The sequence below is a fragment of the Gossypium hirsutum genome, chromosome D13, assembly GCF_007990345.1.
Source record: "Gossypium hirsutum isolate 1008001.06 chromosome D13, Gossypium_hirsutum_v2.1, whole genome shotgun sequence".
Taxonomy (NCBI): Eukaryota; Viridiplantae; Streptophyta; class Magnoliopsida; order Malvales; family Malvaceae; genus Gossypium; species Gossypium hirsutum.
The window spans coordinates 37901020-37923382 of NC_053449.1; the positions used below are offsets into that span (position 1 = coordinate 37901020).

The 22363-nt window shown below is 30.2% G+C and overlaps 1 non-coding gene across 1 annotated transcript; it reads left to right on the forward strand.

Annotated features, from left to right (window-relative positions):
• Positions 1 to 706: 706 nt before the first annotated feature.
• On the forward strand, positions 707 to 813 carry LOC121225944 (small nucleolar RNA R71). Its single transcript, XR_005923847.1, has one exon. It is a non-coding gene; the product is annotated as a small nucleolar RNA R71 (small nucleolar RNA).
• The last annotated feature ends 21550 nt before the right edge of the window (positions 814 to 22363 follow it).

Genomic DNA, 22363 nt, shown 5'->3' on the forward strand with positions numbered 1-22363 from the left:
GTAGAGCACCCTGTGGTCGGGTCCTGAGTTCAGTAGTAAGCTGGCCCACTTGATTCTCCAAATTCCTTAGAGTGCGTCATTTTTCGCCATGTATGCCTTCAATAGATTCTCTAAGCTATTGGATGGTTCCGCTTGGGTTGGTTTCTAAACTTGTTAGGGGAAACTAGGCGGCTGAGTTGGTCTAGGTTGGGCGTAAGTGTTACTGGTTCCAGCCCATTGGTTACTCTAGGAAAAATTCGAGTGATTTCGCCACGATGAGTTATAAAACTTGGATTGCAGTCTTTGCCTCCCTCGATTTTGATTTTGGTTACCCATGTAATATAAGGATTCGGGGTTCGATGGACATTCTTCAAATAAATGTCCTTCCGCACAATACACACAGGCTATATTCTCAAATTGGTTAGGTGGTTGGGCTGTAAAACTGTTAGACCTATTAGTGGTAAGATTCTTAAGCATTGAGGATACTAAAGATACCTGAGATGCGAGTGAAGTGAGAGCATCCAGTTCATGTATTCCAGCGACTCGTCTTCCTGACGCTACTCGATTGGTTGGCCATTGATAATTGTTACTGGCAATCCTCTCAATAATTTCGTAAGCCTCATTATAAGACTTAGAAAGGAGAGCACCATTAGCAGAGACGTCCACAACCATCCTCGTGTGAACGTTGAGACCATTATAGAATGTCTCAAGTTAAATGCAATGTGGGATTCCATAATGATGGCACTTTCGTAAAAACTCTTTGTACCTTTCCTATGCCTCATACAGGGACTCATCATCCATTTCTTGGAAGGCAGTGATCTCATTCCTCAACTTGGCATTCTTCCTTAGCGGGAAATACTTCATTAGGAATCTCTCGGTTAACTCTTGCCATGTAGAAATGGAGTTCAACGGCAATAAGTTCAACCAGGCATGAGCTCTATCCCTTAGCAAATATGGGAACAGCTTCAGTCGTAATGCATCTTCGGGTACTCCGAAAAACATGAAAGAATCGCTTACTTCCATAATTATTCTTAAGTGAAGATGAGGATCTTCAGTAGGCATTCCACTGAATTGGCCCACAGTCTGAAGCATCTTGAACATGACTGCCTTCAGCTCGAACTGTTGTACCTCGATTTCGGGTCTCCTAATACCTGGATTAAAATCGTTAAATACTGGCATGGCATACTGTCGTAAAGCTCTATCCCTATCATCAGTAACAAAGATAGGATTCTGAGCAAGGTTTGCTCCGTTTCCTTAATTCATACTCTCAAAGTTTATCCCTTCGGTCCTTATCTGGTTCGCTTGTCTTCTTCGTTTTCGAAAGGTTCGTTCTATTTTAGGGTCCACAGGTAGTAAGTTGATAATCTGGCCAATACTCATAAACACCTGAAATAATCACAAAAAGATTAAGTAAGTAAAGATTTAAACAGGAAAATAAATAAACCAAAATGTAAAAACAGATTCACAAATAATGGTTTTTTTAAAAAAAACAGTCCCCGGCAACGGCGCCAAAAACTTGGAACAATGAAAATGTGCAAGTGTACACAATCGCAACAAGTAATAAAGTGACAAGTAAATGTTGAGTTATCGTACTCACAGGGACTGTAAAAAAGAATATTTATGAAATTAATGCTAAAACACTTTGGTGATGGAAAATATTTTGGTTTAAAGATGATTAAAAACTAAGGGTTAAAAACTAAGTAAAAAAATTTAAAAATAAAAAGGTTCTAAGGCACGATTTCAAGTAAGGTTTAATTACATTCCTTTAACTTAGAATTATTAAACTTATTATACTACTACAAACAAATTCATGGCAACTCGGTAATTTGCTAACTACTGCTCATACATAATTATTAAATTAATCAATCTCTTGAACATATCCCTATGTCAATTCAAACAATTAACTCGATTTAATAAGCACATAGAACACTATGTGAGGTAACAGAGTATTTCTACCTTGAAACAGTTTAATCACAATAATCTTCCAAGTTATGCAAGGCATATGTATCGCCAAATACAGTGCTAAATTAACTTCAGCTACCGTAGAAGAATAAACATGCACTGATTAAGTATTGTGTCGACTAATTACAATTTCAATACCATTTAATAATTAATTCCTTAGTTATCTAACAATTAATATTGCAAGAATAACTTAGGCATGATTTTACTTAATCAAGCATCTTACCGAGGCCTATAACAGCACAAACAGAATTTCAATAATTCAAGCAGGCAAAATATAATCAACCCAACATGGATTAAATTCAAGCTAGATTGATTAAAATAACCATTTCAATAGCATAAATATTCATAAACATGTTTTTCAAAACAACAAGAAAATTTAAAGAGATAGGGAACAAGTAGCAAATCTGGTGTTTCTCCGTGGCTTGACTGATTTCTCCGTTGTCCTCAGCTATCAAGGTGGCTTATGAACACTTTAATTTCTGCTCAACAATGGCTGGTGAGGACCTCTTTCCCAAGAGAAGAAATCAGCACTTGAACAAAAGGGAAAATGGGAAGGAAAAGTTGAGAGAAAGTGAGAGAGGAGAAGAGAGAATGAGAGTGTAAGGGATGAGTTGAATGATCAGCAAGGGGTGGCTTTTATAGCTGATTCTGGCTGCTAAAAATAGAAAATTCTATCAGCCAAAGATACCCCCCTTGGCTGGCCACGCACATGGAAAAGTTGAGAGATTCAACTTTGCTAAAAATAGCTTGGGGCAAATCCATGAAGCCACATTTTTTGGAAGGGTTTGAATGCAAGGTTGAAAGTTCTTCAAGGGATTCTTTGAAAGCTTATTTAGCTAGTTAAAATGCTGATTTGGGTCAGCATATGGACGGTTCTGGGAAGCCCAATTGGTGGCCGGTTCGGTTCACTAGATTCGGTTCAACTAATGCGGTTCAATTGGACCCTTTTTTCCATAATTAATTAATAACAATTTATTTAGCCCAAATTAAATGGGGAATAAATTAAAATTAATTATATTATGAATTAACACACATTTTTGGACCATCTTAGTTTGGAAATAAAATTTCCTCGATGCTTCAAATTATTTCTCGGTTTTATTCTTCGAGCATTGTCTGCTGAGCCAATTTTCACTCTTTGTGCGAATCTGTCGAAAATAGTCAAAATTAATCAAAATTAACTATAAAATTAATTAAAATTCATCATGATCATATTTTTAACATAATTTAATTATTTTATAATATTTAATTATTTTTTGATAAGAATTTAACCGAAGTAGCATGATTTTAAGTTAAAAAGGGCATGTAAAAACACATAAATTTTCGTGTTTCTAGATATACAAATTGTCCTAGTACCGATCATTGAGGAATTTGTAGGATTTTTTGCTATATTAAGAAAACAAAAAATTTGGGATTATTCTATAGTTAATACCCTACGGTACTAGAAGGTTACTCAGATGCAAGTTGGATTACAACTCTAAGTGACAATAAGTCCACATCCGAATGGATTTTTATGATCGGATGTGGAGGCATTAGTTGGGCCTCAAAGAAAAAAGCTTGCATCTCACATTCAACTATGGAGACTAAATTTATAGCCTTGATGGCTATTGGCAAGGAAGCAGAATGACTAAGAGATCTCTTGCTAAATTTAAAGTTATGGCCGTACAATAGGGTGTACAATGGAAAGTCTAGACATAGAAGTTTGAGATATGAGCATGTGAGACAATTGATTAGGGTCGGTGTGATAGTTGTTACCTATGTTAAGTCAATTGACAATTTAGAGGATCTATTGACAAAAGGTTTGTCAAGGGATTTGGTTAAGAGTACCACCACTGAGATGGGATAAAAACCATTCTAATCGCATAATTGGTAATGGAAACCCTACCTTGTTCTAGCCAAAAGTTGCTTCTGAGGTTCAAAGGATAATAACAAGTTATCGAATAACAACGTGCACTAAGAATCAAGGTTTAATGTTTATGTTTTAGGAGGATGAGTTTACTCTTAATGGATGGACATTAATTGTCATGAAATCCACCTATATGGACATGAAGTGGTGCCGCTTCAACGAGAATTTCTTTATGGTTTTCTCTCGCACATGTTCATGAAACGGAATGAGCACATGGCTATAATGATTCTAAAGTAAATAAAATCTTACTCTAATAATTTATGGTTATGTGTGAAATTTTTCCGGTATTGACTTTAAGAGTGATGCTTTAAGTGACTAGCCACCATTCACTTTGTTGATACTTTGAGAGTTTACACTAAAGGAAGGTTCAATCTGTAAACACCCTTTTTTATGCATAATCGTTGTGTACTTATTTTCTACAATTAGCAATCTAGTAGGGAATTATTGGAAATTGTAGATTGAAAATTCATTATTTATGAGCACTTATTCAAATTGGAAAGTTATGGTTTATTCATCCAATAGATACATTTGATTTCCATAGGACATGTTTCTTCTAAGAAGTATGTCCAACGCAAAGGGTTGTGGCTCTTCAAAATAGTGTTCATTGAGTGCATATAAATAGTGGGACTATGGTGCTCACAATTATCATTATAATCAATCCAATTTTCAGAAATTAAAGTAAGAGTTAGGGAATTCCTCGATTTTGCTAATCAAAGGAAATTCAAAAGCTTTGTTGTATCCTAGGAGGACCTTTTTCTTAACCATCTGGCAACTGTGTGTGGGGGCAAATAGTTCTCTTTGGAAAGCGTCATCCGCACCACGAATTCTATTGTTTTAATTTCATCTCATCTTCGGATCTATAGTCTCCACTCAAATTCTCCAACAATATGAGATTGACAATTTAAATTAAGGATATATTTCGATTTATTCAAGATAAGTTGATACTAACATTTCTGGATAAACCTCAAATCATATAAGTAAATATTTCAAATTCATAAAGATATTTTGGTGATAATATCTCAACTAATAATATGAGGATATTATGTGATAAAGATAAGCTAACATTATTAGCTAAGAGATGATTAAATATAATTGCCAATATTTTTAAAGCTATGTCAATTGGAACAAATTTGAAGATTATGTGATCAATGATAATGAAGAGATATTTGCATGATAATTGAAATCTTTAGTTGACTGGAATATTCTAAATTAGATCATGCATTATCCTCCAAATTATCTATTCTTTATAGATGCAGTCTTGGAAGCCTATAAATATGTAGTTTAGCCATAGGAGTGAGAGAGAGCTTTGAATGCACAATTGAGTTCAATTTGGAAGGAATGATTTTATGTGTTTTTCTTACCGTTGAGTGATTTATTTTTACCTTCAATTGGTAAGGTGATCTACAAGAGTTCATGTAACACTCTGTTACCCAACCCAATCACCAAGTTCAAGCTACAAGGTGTCATATTCATTGTCGGAGTAACTGCAAAAAAGAAAAGCATTCAATTAAATTTCATTATGCATTTAATTACAAGTAAATCATGCGTATAAATCAATACATAATCATTTTTGGGTCATGTACAAGCTTACGAAAGCTCTTTCGCTTAACAAAGAATTCAAGCAAATCAAACAGAAACCAACTTTGACAGAAATAGAAAAAAATGAACGTTTAACAAAAATTCTACAATAAAACTCACGCAATTACCCTTTCAGTCGACAACAATGAAATGCGCACTTCCCCAAACACATGGTAGCAAAAATTTAACAGCAAACTTCAACGATCGAGAAACAAAAAGGAAAAGGAAAGAAGGAAAATAAGAAAAAGAAAGAAAGAACGTAAAAGAAAAAAATAAAGCTCAGGAAACCATTTAATTTTTTAAAAAAACAAAACTAATTTTGCAGAGTAGCAAAAGCATATCCCCGTTTCGCTTACGCGAAGACTCAAACACAAGATTAGGAAGTACACAGAAACTTAATCATCGAACCAGCGGGCTCATTCTTGACACAAATTAACACAAAAATAAACTTAAGTCAAATGTTCAAGGATAAGGGTCAAGTCAAACAAAATAACAAAATTTCTAAAAGCGATATTTGAACCCCTGACCTCCAACACACAAACAATGCACTTAGCCGTAGATACAAAGATTTAATTATATTGGAATTTGACAAACAACACTCAAATTTTTGGGGGGTTACATACAATTATCCAAGGGTTAGGATAGATTGAGCTTAAATCATTGCTTGTACCATGAGATTTTGTAGTGGAATTTTTCTTCCAGTAAGGCCCCGCAGATATATGTTAAGTCTGAACTACATTAACAACTCCCTCTATTCAAAATTTTCATTGTTTCTGTGTTTCCATGTTAGTGTACAATTTGGTGTATCCACACCTATTAGCTTACCTCTCGACCTATTCTGCATTTTTAATTGGCATTAGAGCCACAAGCTTAAAGTATTTGGTGAGATTCTACATCTAGTAGCCATGCAATAGAAGATATGAAGGTGATTCAACTATACATTCACATTTCTTGGATGGATTTAATTATGTCTTTTGGAAAGCAAAGATGAAGACTTTCATCAAATCCATTGATGAGAAAGCATAAAGATCAAATCTCGCTAGATTAAAGCCTCCTTAAAGTCAAACAAATGATGTATGTATCTCAAAACCTAAAGCTACCTAGACCTCTAAAGAGGATAAAGTAGTGAATTTCAATTCAAAAGCATTGCATGTTATTTTCAATAGGGTAGATCAGCATGAATTCAGAAGGATTTCAAAATGTGTCTTAGCCCATAAAGTATGGACCATTCTAGAAACCACCCATGAAGAAACTCTAAGAGTTAAGCATCAAAGCTCCAAATGCTTGCCATTAGGTTTGAATCTTTACGAGCATCTGATAATAAGACCATCTCTAAATTTTATGCTAAACTTTGTGACATAACTAATGAGACTTTTGTTACTGGCAAGGAATATAAGAAAATCAATATGATGAGAATCTAGTCAAATGTAAAATCTCAGTTTTGATTCATAGGTTCGGTATTATATGCAAAGATAATTTTGATATTCTATGATAAATTGGTTATAATTACCAAAAAAACACTTAACAACCAATAGCTCTCTTTACCTTATCGATAGCCAAAAGGAAGCTCATTGAAATTATTTTCCTTATTAACAAACAACCTTATAATGAAGCGCCTAGGATTCAATTTATCAATAACATTAAAAACTAGAAAGACCCAAATCTAGTCAATAAACACAACAAGCGGGGTTCATTCAAACCAGATCACATATTGAAATAACAAAGAATTGCATACTTCAACATACAAAACCATGTTATTCATCACAAGTATTAGAATAATTAAACAATTATGTATTTAACAATTCTAATTGACAAGACAAATATCCCAAGCTATCAAATATGATCTCTATATTCAACAAACCTAAATATTTGTAATTGAAATAAAATATATCCAAATACCAAAGAAAAAAGAAAGTTAAGAGCAAATTAAATCTCACAAACTTTCAGAATTAAAACTTCAAAATCCCTTTGCCTAGAAAAGAAGTTTAGCAACTGACGGAGAAAAGAAAACACAAAAATAAAAAAAAATACCAATTTTTTAAACCAGACTGGTGGTTGAACCGGTCAAACCACCAATTCAACCTATCTGATTAAAAATTATTAAAAATTCAAGAAATTTAAAAAAAATCTGGTTCAGCCACCTAGTTCAATCAGTTTTTTGTCTGGTTCAACCGGTCTATACTGATTCTCGAGTCAATCGATTCAAAGCCCCTCTTCGGACCTAAAACTACGTACTTATAAAAAATTTGCATAAAAGAGAAATGATAAAAGTGCCCTTAATGATTAAAGGAGTTTTTCTAAGTTGGTAGGTTTTTGTCACAAACTTTTAGGCCATTTTTGGGTAGATTCTTGACTTTTTTTTTTGCCTCAAGTCATAAAATGACTCTAGTTATATCTTTCAATTTCCTTCAAAACAGTATATTATGGGCCCAAATCTAAGTTATATAGCTCAAGATATAGCCAAAGAAAAAGTGTGAAGTTGAAAGTATAAATCTCAAAACTTGTCAAGATTAATCTTTAAATTTATTTTTTTTCAATTCTTTCACCTAATCTATGAAAAATTAAATATAGATATGAATAAAATAATTAAAATTTTAAGTAGCACAATTCAAAGGAAAAATTATTACAAATAAATCACAATTTATACTCTTATCATTATCTATATTAAATTAAACTTATTTTTTTAAATTAATTAACATTTAATTTGTGATACAATATAAAATATTAAATTAGAATTTTTATTAATATTAAATTAAATTTATTATCTTTAATAAATTATCATTTAACTAGTGTTACAATTATATAGTAATTTAAACTAAAACTTAATATTATAAATAACATTTACAATAAGAAAACATTATAAATAACATTCAATAGTTAATTTTTTTTTCAATCAAGTGACATCAAAAGAAAATCAATGGAAAAAAATGGATACCGCTAATATTGACAAATTATATACACATTTACATTACTCCATCATAATATTTTACATATTTTAATTATTTTTAATATTTATTTATTTTAATTATAAAATAAAATATTTTATTTAATAATAAAATAATTAAATATATATATATTCACGTGCAAAACACATGATCTAGAAAACTATTATATATACGAAGGATCCATTTACAATAGTAGTCCAAAACTAAATTAATTTTACACATTTAAATAAATTTTTTATATTAATTATATTTATTGAATCTGTCATCATATTTCATGTTTCATACACATAAATCATATAAGTTAAGTTTTAATTAAATTAAAAAATATAACTATTTAATTAATGTAAAAATATATTTAACCATTAAATATATGTAAAAGAAACAATATTCTCAATAGATGAGATTGATTCACAACTTTGTGTATATATACATTACTAATATATATATATATTATTAGCTCTAAGGCCAGTAGTTGATGTTTGACACCTATTTTCTGACATGTGACAATTTTTTATGCAACATATTTTTAATTTGATATTGATTAAAGAACATTCTCATAGCTCATACTTATTTTATGAATATGTGTAAATTTCATCACTATTTTCATAAGATCTGTAAATTTTTTTTCCTTTGAAGTAATTTATGAGAAAGAACTTATAATTTTAAAATATTTATATATTATTTATAACCATATATATTTGAAAGAGGGAAATAATAATATTTCTATTGGTTCGGAAATAACCTAAAACTACCATTTATTTTTTATTTCATTTTTCAATCTAAAAAGTTTTGGTAAACATTCTCAATAGAATTTTTACATACTTCTAGCTATAATTTAAGAAATTAAAAAGTCTCACATTTACCTTATAAATAGGTGATTTTTTTTCACTGTTTTCATTAAAAAGTTAATTTTAATCTCACATTGACAAGATAATACTCTCATAATACACTTTATTTTTCTTTTTAGAAAAGTTAACTCTAATCCCACATTAACTAGAAAATACTCACATAGTTCACTTCTTCACTATTTTCATGAGAAATTAAGTTTAATCCCACATTAGTAGGGAACACTCTCATGCTCACACTTACCTTATAAATAAGTGTTAATTTCTTCATTATTTTCATTAAAAGGTTAATTTTAATCTCATATTGACTAGAGAACACTCTCAAATCTCATATTTAACTTATAAGTAAGTGACAATTTCTTCCCTATTTTCATAAAAAAAAAGTTAATTTTAATCTCACATTGATTACAAAATACTCTCATAACTCACTTCTTCACTAATTTCATTAAAAATTAATTTTAGAATATTCACATGCTCACACTTATCCTATAAATAAGTGTCAATTTCTTCATTATTTTTATTTAAAAGTTAATCTTAATCTCACGTTGAGTAGAGAACACTCTCATGTCTCATATTTAACTTATAAATAAGTGACAACTTCTTCACTATTTTCATTAAAAAAATTAGTTTTAATCTCACTTTGACTAGGGAACACCCTCATATCTCACATTTACCTTATAAATAAGTGATATTTGTTTACTATTTTCATTAAAAATTTAATATTAATCTCAGGTTAACTAGAAAGTACTCTTATACTGCACTTCTTCAATATTTTCACAAAAAAAAAATTAATATTTTAAAATTTTAATTTTAATCCCACATTGACTAGAGAGCACTCTTATGCTCACACTTACCCTATAAATAAGTGTTAATTTCTTTACTATTTTTATTAATCTCACATTGACTACAAAACACTCTCATGTCTCACATTTACTTTATAAACAAGTGATAATTTCTTCACTATTTTAATTAAAAAGTTAATTTTAATCTCATATTGACTCTATAAATATAAATGGTGGTGATTATAATGCAATACTAATACTAAGATTTTGCATTAGTACTTCAATTTTACAAATAAATGGTGCATTAAATTAAATTATAGTATGTGTAAATATTTTATATATAAAAAAAAATATGAGTGTATGTTTTAATTTAAATACAATAAACCCGCACATCTCTATATAAGTTCTAATTCAGGCTAATATTAATTAAATGTGCATTTATTGTTTTATAATTATAATCAAAATATTACCATCTATACAAATTAAATTATTAAAATTTACTTATTAGTTTCTTAACTTAACTTAGTGTTAGATTTAAAGTTAAGAAAACCAATACAAATATATTATCAAACCTAACCATATAAAACTTTGAGAAAAGAAAATGTGATTATTTGAGATTCAAATATATTACAGGTTCGTGCATGGACTAAACCTGTTCCGCATTTATTGCCAAATGTTTACTTCACCTTTAGGTCATTTAGATTGACATTCATCTTTCACATAAAATTTCATTATCATATTTAGTATTTCAAAGACGTGGTCTGTCACACCCACTTACAGCTCATACAATCTTTCACGTAGTAATTCAAAGTACATGTTGGAATTTGTTTGATAATTCCCCATTCCATAATTATCTCTAATTAAGTTTATACAAAAATCTCTCTCTCAATTTATTTTAATTTTATATACTTCATTAATCATAGAATATATATTTCTATTCTTCCGCTTTTATTGTTTTGATAAATCAAATAATATTATATTATAAATGCATTAAATGATAATGTTACTTTGATTTACAAAGAAATCATTTGTATTTGATAAGGAATGAGTGATATTTTTGCTCATATATAATGTCAATTATAAATATAAATTTTTTTTTTTAGTTTAAACATTATTTATCAATTTTATTGAAAAAGAACATGAAAGTAAAAGACTACATGCCCGGTTAGATTACATGTTATACTTTTAATACCCATAATAATAAAATATTTTTTTATTTATTTATCCAGGAAACATTTTTTAAATTATTTTATCAAGATAATCTTTTTATTTGATGAAGAAACATTTTTTATTTTTATTTTATAAGAGGCTTAATAATATTTTTGCTATATCTCAATTAATTTCTAATATGTTATTTTAATTAATACTATTAATAAAAACATTATTTATTATATATTATTTTTAGTATAAACATTAAATTAATAATATTCTATCTTATTTACTTAAAAAAAAGGTAAAAGTAGGAACTAAAAATATTTACAAGCTTCATAAAATATTCAATATTTATTTAAGAGCAACTTTTTATTCGATGAAGAATTTTCTTTTGATGTTGTTCAATTATATCTAAAGCAACTTATCATAATTTTTTTCGGCAAATTATTTGGTTTATTGTTAACAGAAGTTTTATATTTCAGGGTTAGAGGGTTGACAAGTATTTTGTAGGAATACAATAAAATATTAAAAAAACACATGAGACACATGGCAATTTTTGGAGGTTATCTGTGGGATAAAAAAACACACATTACAGTATACCAAGTACCAACCCAATTTTTTTATTAATATTTTTAATAATGGTTTTAAAGTTTTAGTTTAAAAGTTATATTGATATTATATTATGGGTTAATGTTTGGTACATTGGTAATCTACTTTTTTTTTTATTTCACAAACAATCTTAAAAAATTGTTATGCATCTTCTTCTTTTTTGAATATTTATTTTTAAAATTTTACTATACTCCTATACGACACTAGTCAAATTGAGGTTATAAAATAAAAGGATCCTCTTTTTTACAATCTTATTTATTATGATAAGAAAGCGCTTTTAGTTTAGTTCGGTGGGTCTCCAAAACCCAATGTCGTAGGTTTAAATCCTACAGAGCATGATTCCGCCCTTGTTAGGTTGAAAATTACACTGGACTAAAAAAAACTGAACAGCAATTTGAATTTGACGTCCTTGGATTAAATTATTAAATAAATTGAAATTAAAAAAATTTAAGAATTAAAGGGGCCAATAAAAAAAAAGATGTATTTGTGAAATTTAAAAACTCCATTGGCAATATTTTCTCTTATATCATTATATTTAATGAAAAAAGTGAAAATAAAAAAAAATTAAGAAATTGAAATCAAATAAATTACTAATAGAATAAGTTGAGGATGATTTGTTTAGGATAAAAAAATTGAAATTGATTTTTTTATTGTTTTAATATTCGTCAAATTATTTATCTTTTATGTTAAATATATGTGAAACTATAAGAATAGTCACCAAATTATGCCTTTGGTTCTATTTTGGTCACTCAATTATATTTTTTTCTATTTAATCATTTAACTTTTTGAAATTAAATATTTTAATAACTTCCCAGCTAGTTATCGTTAGATGAGTGACTGAAAGCTAACATGGGATTTTTTTATTGTCCTAATAACAAATTTAGTTCTCCAATTTTTACATATTTTATCAGTTTGGTCCTTAATCTAAAAAATTAAACAAAATTAGCCCTCAATATTTACAAAATTTGTTATTTTAGTTCTAGTTCTAAAAATAATAATAAATCTAGCGTCAACATTTATAAAATTTGTCAATTCAATTCTAATTCTAAAAGTTTTTAAAACATAATATTAAAAAATTCATTTTTGGATAAAATATTATAAAATAATTTAAAAATCTAAAAAGTACAAATAAATTATAAATAAAAAACCAAAACACATATATATAAATACAAAAAGAAAAACATATCAAATGATTTCAAAAAAAATGAACATGAAATGGATTGTTAGATATTAGAGAGAGACGAAATTAGATATTCGCATGGGACATGACAAAGGTCTCTCCCTTAGTTCAATTCGGCTCGTATTTTTATTGCCTGGATTAAATTTTCTAAGAATTTTTTTTTGTTTGACCAACGTACTTGGACTACCCAAATTTGGAGGTTATTGATGACATGTCCAAGTTAAAAAAAGAAAAGCTTAGAAAAGGTTAAAAAAATCAAAAAACAAAAAACAAAAATCTAAGTTTTTCTTCTCTTAAAAGATTTCACATAGCATTGTTTTCTCTACTCGAAGATTAGATCTTTATATATTTATAAAATAAAAAAAGAATTCAAAATAATTATATTGTAATAGTTTAATTTTTTAGAGGATTTTAGTTAAATAACATGTTATTAATTTAAAATATGACTTTCAGATTGTTGGATTTAAGTCAATTTGATTTTTTTTACCATATTCACAAAGGTAGAATTAGTTTAAAATGAGCACAATATAAATGGTGTTAAATACTCTTCTTGTTGAGTGAGATTTAGAGGTATGTTAAGAAATATTTAAAAAAGAACTTTTTAAAATATTTTCTTTCTTTTAAAAAAAATAGAATTAGAACTAAATTGACAAATTTGTAACTGTTGAGGGCTAGATATTGCAAATGTTGAGAGTTAAATTTATTGAATTTTTTAAAATCCGAACTACAATGACAAATTTTGTAAATATTGAGGGTAAATTTGTTAATTTGTTTTAGAATTAGGATCAAATTGATAAATGTGTAAACATTGGAAGGCTAAATTTATTATTAGGTCAATAAAAAAAGCCCACTTCAACTTTCTATCACTAACGGGAAAGTGACTAAAATATTTAGGGTGAAAGTGCAAATTTGCTATCATAATATAGGTGAATATTGAAATTTGTCACTATACTTTGTTTTTATTTATATCTGCCTTATATTTTTAAACTATGAATAAATTTGTAATTCAACTCTTATGTGATTGAATTTTACCCATAAACTTTGAATTTTATTAAACTTTTCCACACCACTCAATATTAATTTTGATGATTTGAAAATATAGTTTGATAAAAAAATCTTTTTATTTTAACAGTTAACAATAATCTAACTTATAATATTAAAAATTAGTAAACTACATTAGAATTTCTATTTAATGAAATAAAAACTTAAAAATAAAAATAAAAATAAAAAGAATAAACTTCATTTTTATAAAACAACCATTTTTATTTAATTTTAATATTATATTAATTAATTTATTATTTTTAAATACAAAAGTAAAATATTTTTTATTAAATTTTGATTAAAATTATTTTAAATTAAAATTGACTAGTGAAAAAAAAAACTTTAGTAACAAAATTCAATCAAATAAAAGTAAAAACACAAAATTCAATATAGAGTTAAGGTATAGTGGTAAATTTATCTCTAGTTAATATGGAGGATGACAAATCTCAATTAAAGTGAAGTATAGTGGTAATTTTCAATTTCCACTTAAAACATAGTGACCAATTTGCATATTAACACAAATAAATTTAATGATTTATATATATATTTTTTGGTGGAATATATATTGAAACTTTTAATAATATCATAATAAAACTTTTATGTTAAATCATTTCATCTTTTTGATAAAAATAATTGCTATATTATATTAAAATATATGAGAGTTTCTACAAAAAAAAATTACAAAATATGAGCGAAGTTACACTTCTGGTAAAAAAAACTATTAATTTCTATATTTAATGTTCAAATATTATCATTTAGTTAAATTTAAAATCATTGATGAAGAAACTATAATTAAGTTAAAAAGTTTAAAAATAAATAAATAGATAAAAATATGTAATAAACTAAATACAAATTAAAAATCTAACTTCCTAAAAACAAATAAAATAAAAATATTATTAAGACAAAATAAAACATGATCAAAATCCTTTAATTTCTAATAATATTTAAAAAAAGATTTTAGTTTCTCAATTTGGATCTATCACAATTCTCATCCCCTTTTTCTATCAACATTTATTGTTGTTTACCAACTTATTTTTAATGTAATTGATTACATCATAGCTTTACTATTCGATAAGTATCTCAAGTTACGTTCATCAATGGCATAATGATTCTTTTAAAGATATATTGATACACTTTTCAGAAAGTCTAAGATTTGTGAGAAAAATTAAATGATGACTTTGGATCTAATAAAGGAAGGGACCCATCACCAAACCTAATAGATGGCTAAATGCTATTAAATAAAAACAATCCCATCTATACAACTAGTCGATATATTTGTCATTCAAAACAACTAGTCAAAATTAACACATTTGTTGGGTCTCATAATATATTGTTGAAAATTTTGTATTTTTATGAAATTTTGAGGCATATTTTCAATAGGTAAAGGTGGAGAGTTGAATCAACAAATTATGGTTTCATATTCTCCTCCATGAGACCTTTATAACGGTATATCATATGCTCAAAATGGTTGAGTGATGAATGAGAAATTGATGCTCAAAGTAAGCTACTTGGAAATATTTGTTGAGGAAAAGTAAAAGCTTAGATCCCACATTGGTTAAATATCAAGTGTAAAATGTGTTTATATATGGAAACATTCTCATAAAGTGATTGAATGACTAAATTTGGAATTCTACCTCGTGCGTAGGACAGCGTAGGTCCAAACTCAACGGGGTTGGGGGCATACTTGTTTGACGAAGTTTAATTTTTCCTCAGCAAATATATATAATTTGATATAAAAGGATATATATATATATATATCTTGAATTATTTGATTCTAATAAATTCAATTTGATTTTAATCAAATTAATTCAATTGCCCCTTTAATGCAGATTTATTTCCATAAACTCCTCCACTTTGAATGCCTATAAAAGGCTAAGACTTCTTCAAAATTCTTTGCTCAATTTTTCACTCTCTCACACCGATTTTCTGTTGCTATCAAAACTCTTCTTTTCTTTTCCGGATTTTTTGAATGTTCCAGTGATAGAAAAAGGCAACGTTTGTTCGTTGATCGTTATAGAGGTGCTACTACTTTGATCACTGTTGTTGTTGTATCCTAGGAGACATTTGACAAACGTTCCTCCAAGTACCGTAGGAGCGGTCAAATCTATCTTAAGGAAACTGTGTTTTCACAAGCCTCAACATATCGTAAAATCTTTTTCCTTCCTTTTTATTTCAACTTCTGTTACGGTTTTTTTTGTATTTAACAGATTAAATATAAATAATTCTATTTATATTTTATTTTATATATGGTTATTTATATTTATTTATTTTGTTCGCTAACGTGTTTTGTCTAACATATATATTATATTATCTTTTATTGTGTTTTTAAATAAGAGATTCTACTATTTTATCACAAAGTTTTGGGTTTTAATTTTAAGATTTTAACTTGAATTTTATTTTTAAAACTAAAGTCTTGTTATGGTACTCGTCATTACCGACCTGCTACCCGGTTGCCCGATTGGGTCTCAACCCGTAACCTGTATGGTTCATATCTTGGGTTCGTATGTGAGGTATTCATATCCTTACATGAGCTCAAATGATATGGGTTCGCACCATCATGCATGCAAACCCACACATAGAAAACACGTGTTAACTCTAGAAATAGGGTACATGTTGGTATGTTTGGGGACCTACCTATGATGTCACATCCATGAACAGTAATCGTATCATATAAATAAAGAATTTAACCTTTTTAAGAGAAAGATACATAAAACCACTCAACAATTTGGTGTGGTGAGCGTAGACAAACTTCCGACCTTTAAAAAAATCAGAAAACCAAGATGACTCACCATAGTGAGAATTTCCCTAGCGGTTTCCCATCGGACCAAGCAGGAGGTTCCGGAACCAGCAACCAACCCCGAGAAATGGATCTCTTTGCTGGTTGGTTTGCTAATCGGCCAGAAAATTTAGGCGACTTAGGCTAAGGAGGTGATTCTAATTCCTTTAATATTAATTCCCCTTCTAGTCAGAGGCCATCCTTCCCCTCTGATCAGGGAGCATCGACACAAGAGTTGTTTGGTTTACAAGAATACCTAAGGTTAATAAAAGAAAAAATAACTTAAAAAAGTTCCAAGTTTGAACAGTAACAATTATTTCACCAGGAGTTGCTTAGACAGAATGAAGAACTGAGAAGAAAGGTGCAATTCGACCCTTCTGATATTCAGGACCATGTCACGCCTCTCTAGGAGGAAGTTGTAAGAGCACATGCAATGCCATGGCAGAATGAAATGGATGCTTTGCGTAGAAATGTGCGAGCATTGCACCTTGATGTACAAGACATGGACTGGTTATTTTGTTCCAACAACCCTTTGTCTTCAGAAGTGGCAGCTATGAGCCTACCATTCGATTTTAAAATGCCAAAAGAGATGTTTGAAGGTAGAAGGGATCTTCAGGCACATCTCATGCAGTATAATGATTACATGAATGTGTTAAGAGCTTTTGATGCAGTTAAATGTAAAGTTTTCTTGACGACTTTTAGGGAAAATGAGAAATATTGGTATTTTCTTTTGCCACAAGGCTCCATTCAAAGCTTTTCACTATTAGGTCAGATGTTTTTGGAGAAGTTTCATGCCCATAGGATGATAATGGACACTCCTATGAGTTTGATGTCAGTAAAATAGAAAGATGGAGAATCTTTACAGGATTATGTCAAACGATTCCATGCAGCCACGTTGAACACAAAGAACTTGGAGGACCAATACACTATTGATGCCTTCATTATGGGAGTTAAAAATGAGCACATTCAATACTCATTTACTGATAACAAACCACAGAGTTTGGCAGACTTATATAAGAGGGCCTATAAGTTTGTTAAGGAAGAAGAAATTAAAAGAGTGGCTCACAACACTTTTTAGAGGGATGATAGGTAATTTAGGGATTTCTAGGGTACGCATAGCCAAAAAAATCCTTCTTCTCAGAGTTTACGAGTCCAAAGAGGGGGAAAACAGAGGAATTACTCGCAAAATGAATCGCCAAAGGTGTTCTAGAAACCTCAAGGTGAACATACAAGAAGGTATATTCCCTATGGAAAATTTGAAGCTTACACTCTTTTAAATGCTTCGCGTACCTACATTTTTAATTAGGTCAGAAGTTTGGGCATTTTGTCAAGCCCACCACCTATGCGACGTAGCCAGCCAAGGTCCAACTCGAGAGATAGATGTAGTTTTCATAATGATAGGAGACACAAGACTAAGGATTGTTTCTCTTTAAAAGATGTTATACATGAGGTTGTTAAAAATAACGAGCTAAAAGATTTTATGGCTCAGGATGATTTGCCCTCATGTTAGAGTTCATGAGGTGCTAATAAAGGTAAACAAAAGGTCAGAGGCACAATACATGCGATAATTGGTACAGATAAAGAATGGGTGACTTTTAATATGAAAAGAAAGGATCACCTCAAAAGTGTGATGTCGGTCAGTTCGTCAAAGAGGCTACGTCAACAAGAGAAATGGAATGTAAAATTTAATGAGGAAGATGAAGATTCAATATCTGATAAGAAAGGAAATGACCTTATGATCGTGTTAATTATTATTGCAGGGTTTCAAGTTAAAAGGATTCTGGTTGATAATGGAAATGTTGTAGAGGTTTTAACTTGGGATACATATCAGAAGATGAGTCTGAACGAGTAGGCTTTGAAGAAGATGAGCCCTTTGTATAGCTTCACTAACCATCCAATTAAGGCGAAAAGATTCATCACTTTACCTATTACCCTTAGCGATGACGAGCACATTACCACAAAATGTGTTTAATTCTTTGTGGTCTAGTAGACCATCCTATGGCTTATAATGCCATTTTTGGGCGTCTGGTTATGTGAATGGCCAAAATGATGATTGCCACTTTTTTTTATGAAGATCAAATTCCCTACCAGGGCAGAAATATGTTTCATGAAATCTGACAAGCGAATAGCTAGACAATGTCACATGTTGTCAGTTAAACAAACTCATAAGCAAGAGCTACAGGGTCAAAGTTCACAGTGGGCAGATGTGGCTAGCCAAGTCCTAGATTTGGATAGTTTGGATGTTAGAAGCAAGGAAAGAGTTCGCAAGCCAAAGGCAATAGAAGTTTCAGAAACTCTGCAGTTATTTTATGATAACATGGATAAGTTGGTAAAGATCTCATCAGTATTAACAAAAGAAGAAAAGAATGATTTGGTACAATGTTTAAAAGAGAACTCAGACATTTTTACGTATCAGCAGCGGACATGCCTGGTGTGAACCCTCAAGTAATTTTACATCGACTAAATGTGTCCCTCGAGGTCAAGTCGGTTAAGCAAAAAAGGAGAAGGTTTGCTCCACAAGTCTTGGAGGCCATCAGAAAAGAAGTAAGTAAATTACTTTTAGCAGGGTTTATTAGAGAAGTGGCATACCCATACTGGGTGTCAAATACTGTGATGGTAAAAAAAAGCTAATGGAAAACGAATAATGTGCATCGATTTTACCAGCCTGAACAAAGCTTACCCAAAAGATAGTTTTTCTTTGCCCTCAATTGATAGGCTGGTAGATGCTTCATCTGTTCATAGGTTCATGAGCTTCATAGATGCATTCTCTGAGTACAATTAGATCTCTATGGCTCTAGAGCACCAGGATAAGATGACCTTTATTACAGAGAAGGTTTGTTCTGCTATAGGGTTATGCCTTTTGGGCTAAAAAAAGCAGGTGCAACATATTAGAGATTGGTTAATAAGATTTTATAATAGCTGATTGGTCCTAGTGTTGAGGTCTATGTGTATGATATGTTAGTGAAGAGTACCACTTTAAAAAAAGCACATTAAGGATTTTTCTGAAGCATTCGTTGTCTTGTAGACCTACAACATGAGGTTTGATAACAAACTAATTTTGTGTGTTTGCTGTTTTTATTTTTTTGTCGAATCTTGAATAGAATGCCACTAAACTTGTGATTTCTTGTTTAAATTTTATCAAGACGCAATTGGAATGCTGAAGTTAAAAAAATCAAGTAAATTGGACTAAATTAGAACAAAAAGCAAGGAAATGAGCCAAATTGAAAAGTTGCAAAATTAGTGGCTGATGAAAAAATTCAGATTTTGATTTTGTCAAATTCTGTAATTAGAAAAATATCTAATTTTTATTTGCTTTTAAACATAATTTTAAGAGGAAGTCATGTTAAAACTAGCTTTTGAGAGGTGTATAAAAGCCTTGTAATTTTAGCTTGGAAACAGACAATCTTAAGCCTTGAATTAAAAATAATTCTTTCCTTTAAAAAAAGGCATAGAGGCAAACTTGAAAAGATTCGGGGTTATTCTAGATATATCTTCCCTGAAGACTATTAAAGACATTCAATGCTTAACAGGGAGGATGGTTGCACTCAACATGTTTGTTTCCAAAATGACAGATAAATGCTTACCTTTATTTAAGACATTGAGGACTTCTTTTAGTTGGACAGAGGAATGTCAAATATTCGGGGTATTCTAGATATATCTTACCTTTCTTTTAATTAGATAAATGCTTACCTCACATCTCTACCGCTTCTAATGTAGCCTCAAGTGGGGGAGACTCTTTATATTTATTTGCCAACCTCTAAAGAGACAGTGGTAGCAGTCTTGATCAAGACAGAAGGGGTTCGCTAGTTTCCCATATGCTATGTTTGTAAAGTGTTGTAGAACGACGAACAGTGATACTCAAAGATAGAAAAACTCATTTTTCCTTTAATAGTGGAAGCTCGCAAGTTGCGACCATACTTTCAAGCCCATCCCGTGACAGTCATGACAAACCAACCCATCAAAGACATATTGTCTAGAGTAAATACTTCGAAAAGAATGACCAAGTAGGGAATGAGCTAACATAATTTCGAGGTTAAATGTTCTTTTGACAAATCGTCAAACCCTACAGGTAACTCTTTAATTCAAAATATTATTACTCACATAGATGATACAATAGTATGTCACATTGGTTATTGGAATTTTATTTGACAAGTATTTGCTTTACCTCATAATATTTTATTACAAATATACATTTGGTCCGAAAAAAATTTCTATTGAGTATACAAGATGTAGTAGTTAGCTAATCACAAGGATAAACAAGCCTAGCTGTGAAGCCAAAATACTGGACAATATATGTAGATGGCTTAATGATGAAGATAGGATCAGGGGTGAGTGTTCTCCTTATAGACTCTAATGAAAATAACAAAAGTGTGGACTCTCCTTCGTATTCCATGCATCTAAAAATGTTGTAGAATATGAAACATTAATCTCTAGGCTACAATTAACTGGTAATACACAATAATTCTTAGTTGGTAGCGAAGCAAATGATTTGACAATATGATGTAAAAGAGCCTAGCCTAAAGAAATACCATGCCATAGCTAGCCAACTGCTTACTCAATTTGATAAGGCAGAAGTCAAACAATTATCTAGGACGAAGAACACCAAAGCTGACATTTTATCTAGTTAGCGTCCTCTATAACTATTGAGCAAAGAGGGGAGATTCTATTAGAGCATAGAGCCACCCCAAGTTGTGACAGTCAACAAGTCCTTGATCTAAATTAGGAGCAAACATGGATGACCCCCGTAATACAAGCTCTACAAAAGGAAACTTATCAACTCAACAAAACAGAGATAGCCAAAATGCAACATAAGGTTGTAAGGTATAATGTTATTATTTACATTTAATATATCATTGTATCTACAAGCTACTTAACTCTCATTCAATTAAAAATGTTCAATCTATCACCTTTAGATATATCATGTTAGAGGGTGTACTTTATAAAAAAAAAGTTAATCCCAGCCACTTTTGAGATGCCTCACTCCCGTGAGGGAGATACATGAGGGATGTGGCAATCACCTAGGGGGAAGAATATTAGCATAGCAGGTTTTTAGGCAGGGATATTACTAGCCAACTATACAGAAAGATGTACACTACATGGTTTACACTTGTAATTCCTACCAGAAAAATGCTCCAATGCAGTGATCACCAATTAAGCCTCCTCAAATGATGTCTGGTCCTTGACCATTTACAACTTGGGGAATAGATATCTCGAGTCTATTTCCAATAGCCACAGCTCAGAAAAAATTCATAGTTTTCGTTGTGGAGTATTTTACAAAGTGGATAGAAGCTGAAGCTCTGACTACAATAACAAAAAGGAAAATGAAATCTTTTCTCTAAAAATCCATTTTTTGCAAGTTCAAAATCCCATGTCTGATTATAATGGACAATGGGACCCAATTCCAAGGAAAATTCAAGAACTCCTGTAAGGAAGTATAGGTTTCTCTCACTCAAAGCTCTGTAAGAACACTCAAATGAACGATCAAGTAGAGGCAATGAACAAGAAAATCTTAACAACTTTAAAGAAAAAAGGTTGGTGAGGCCAAGGGTGTCTGGCTAGAAGAGCTACCCGGAATTATATGGGCCCTACGAACTTCTCCTCACACAACAAT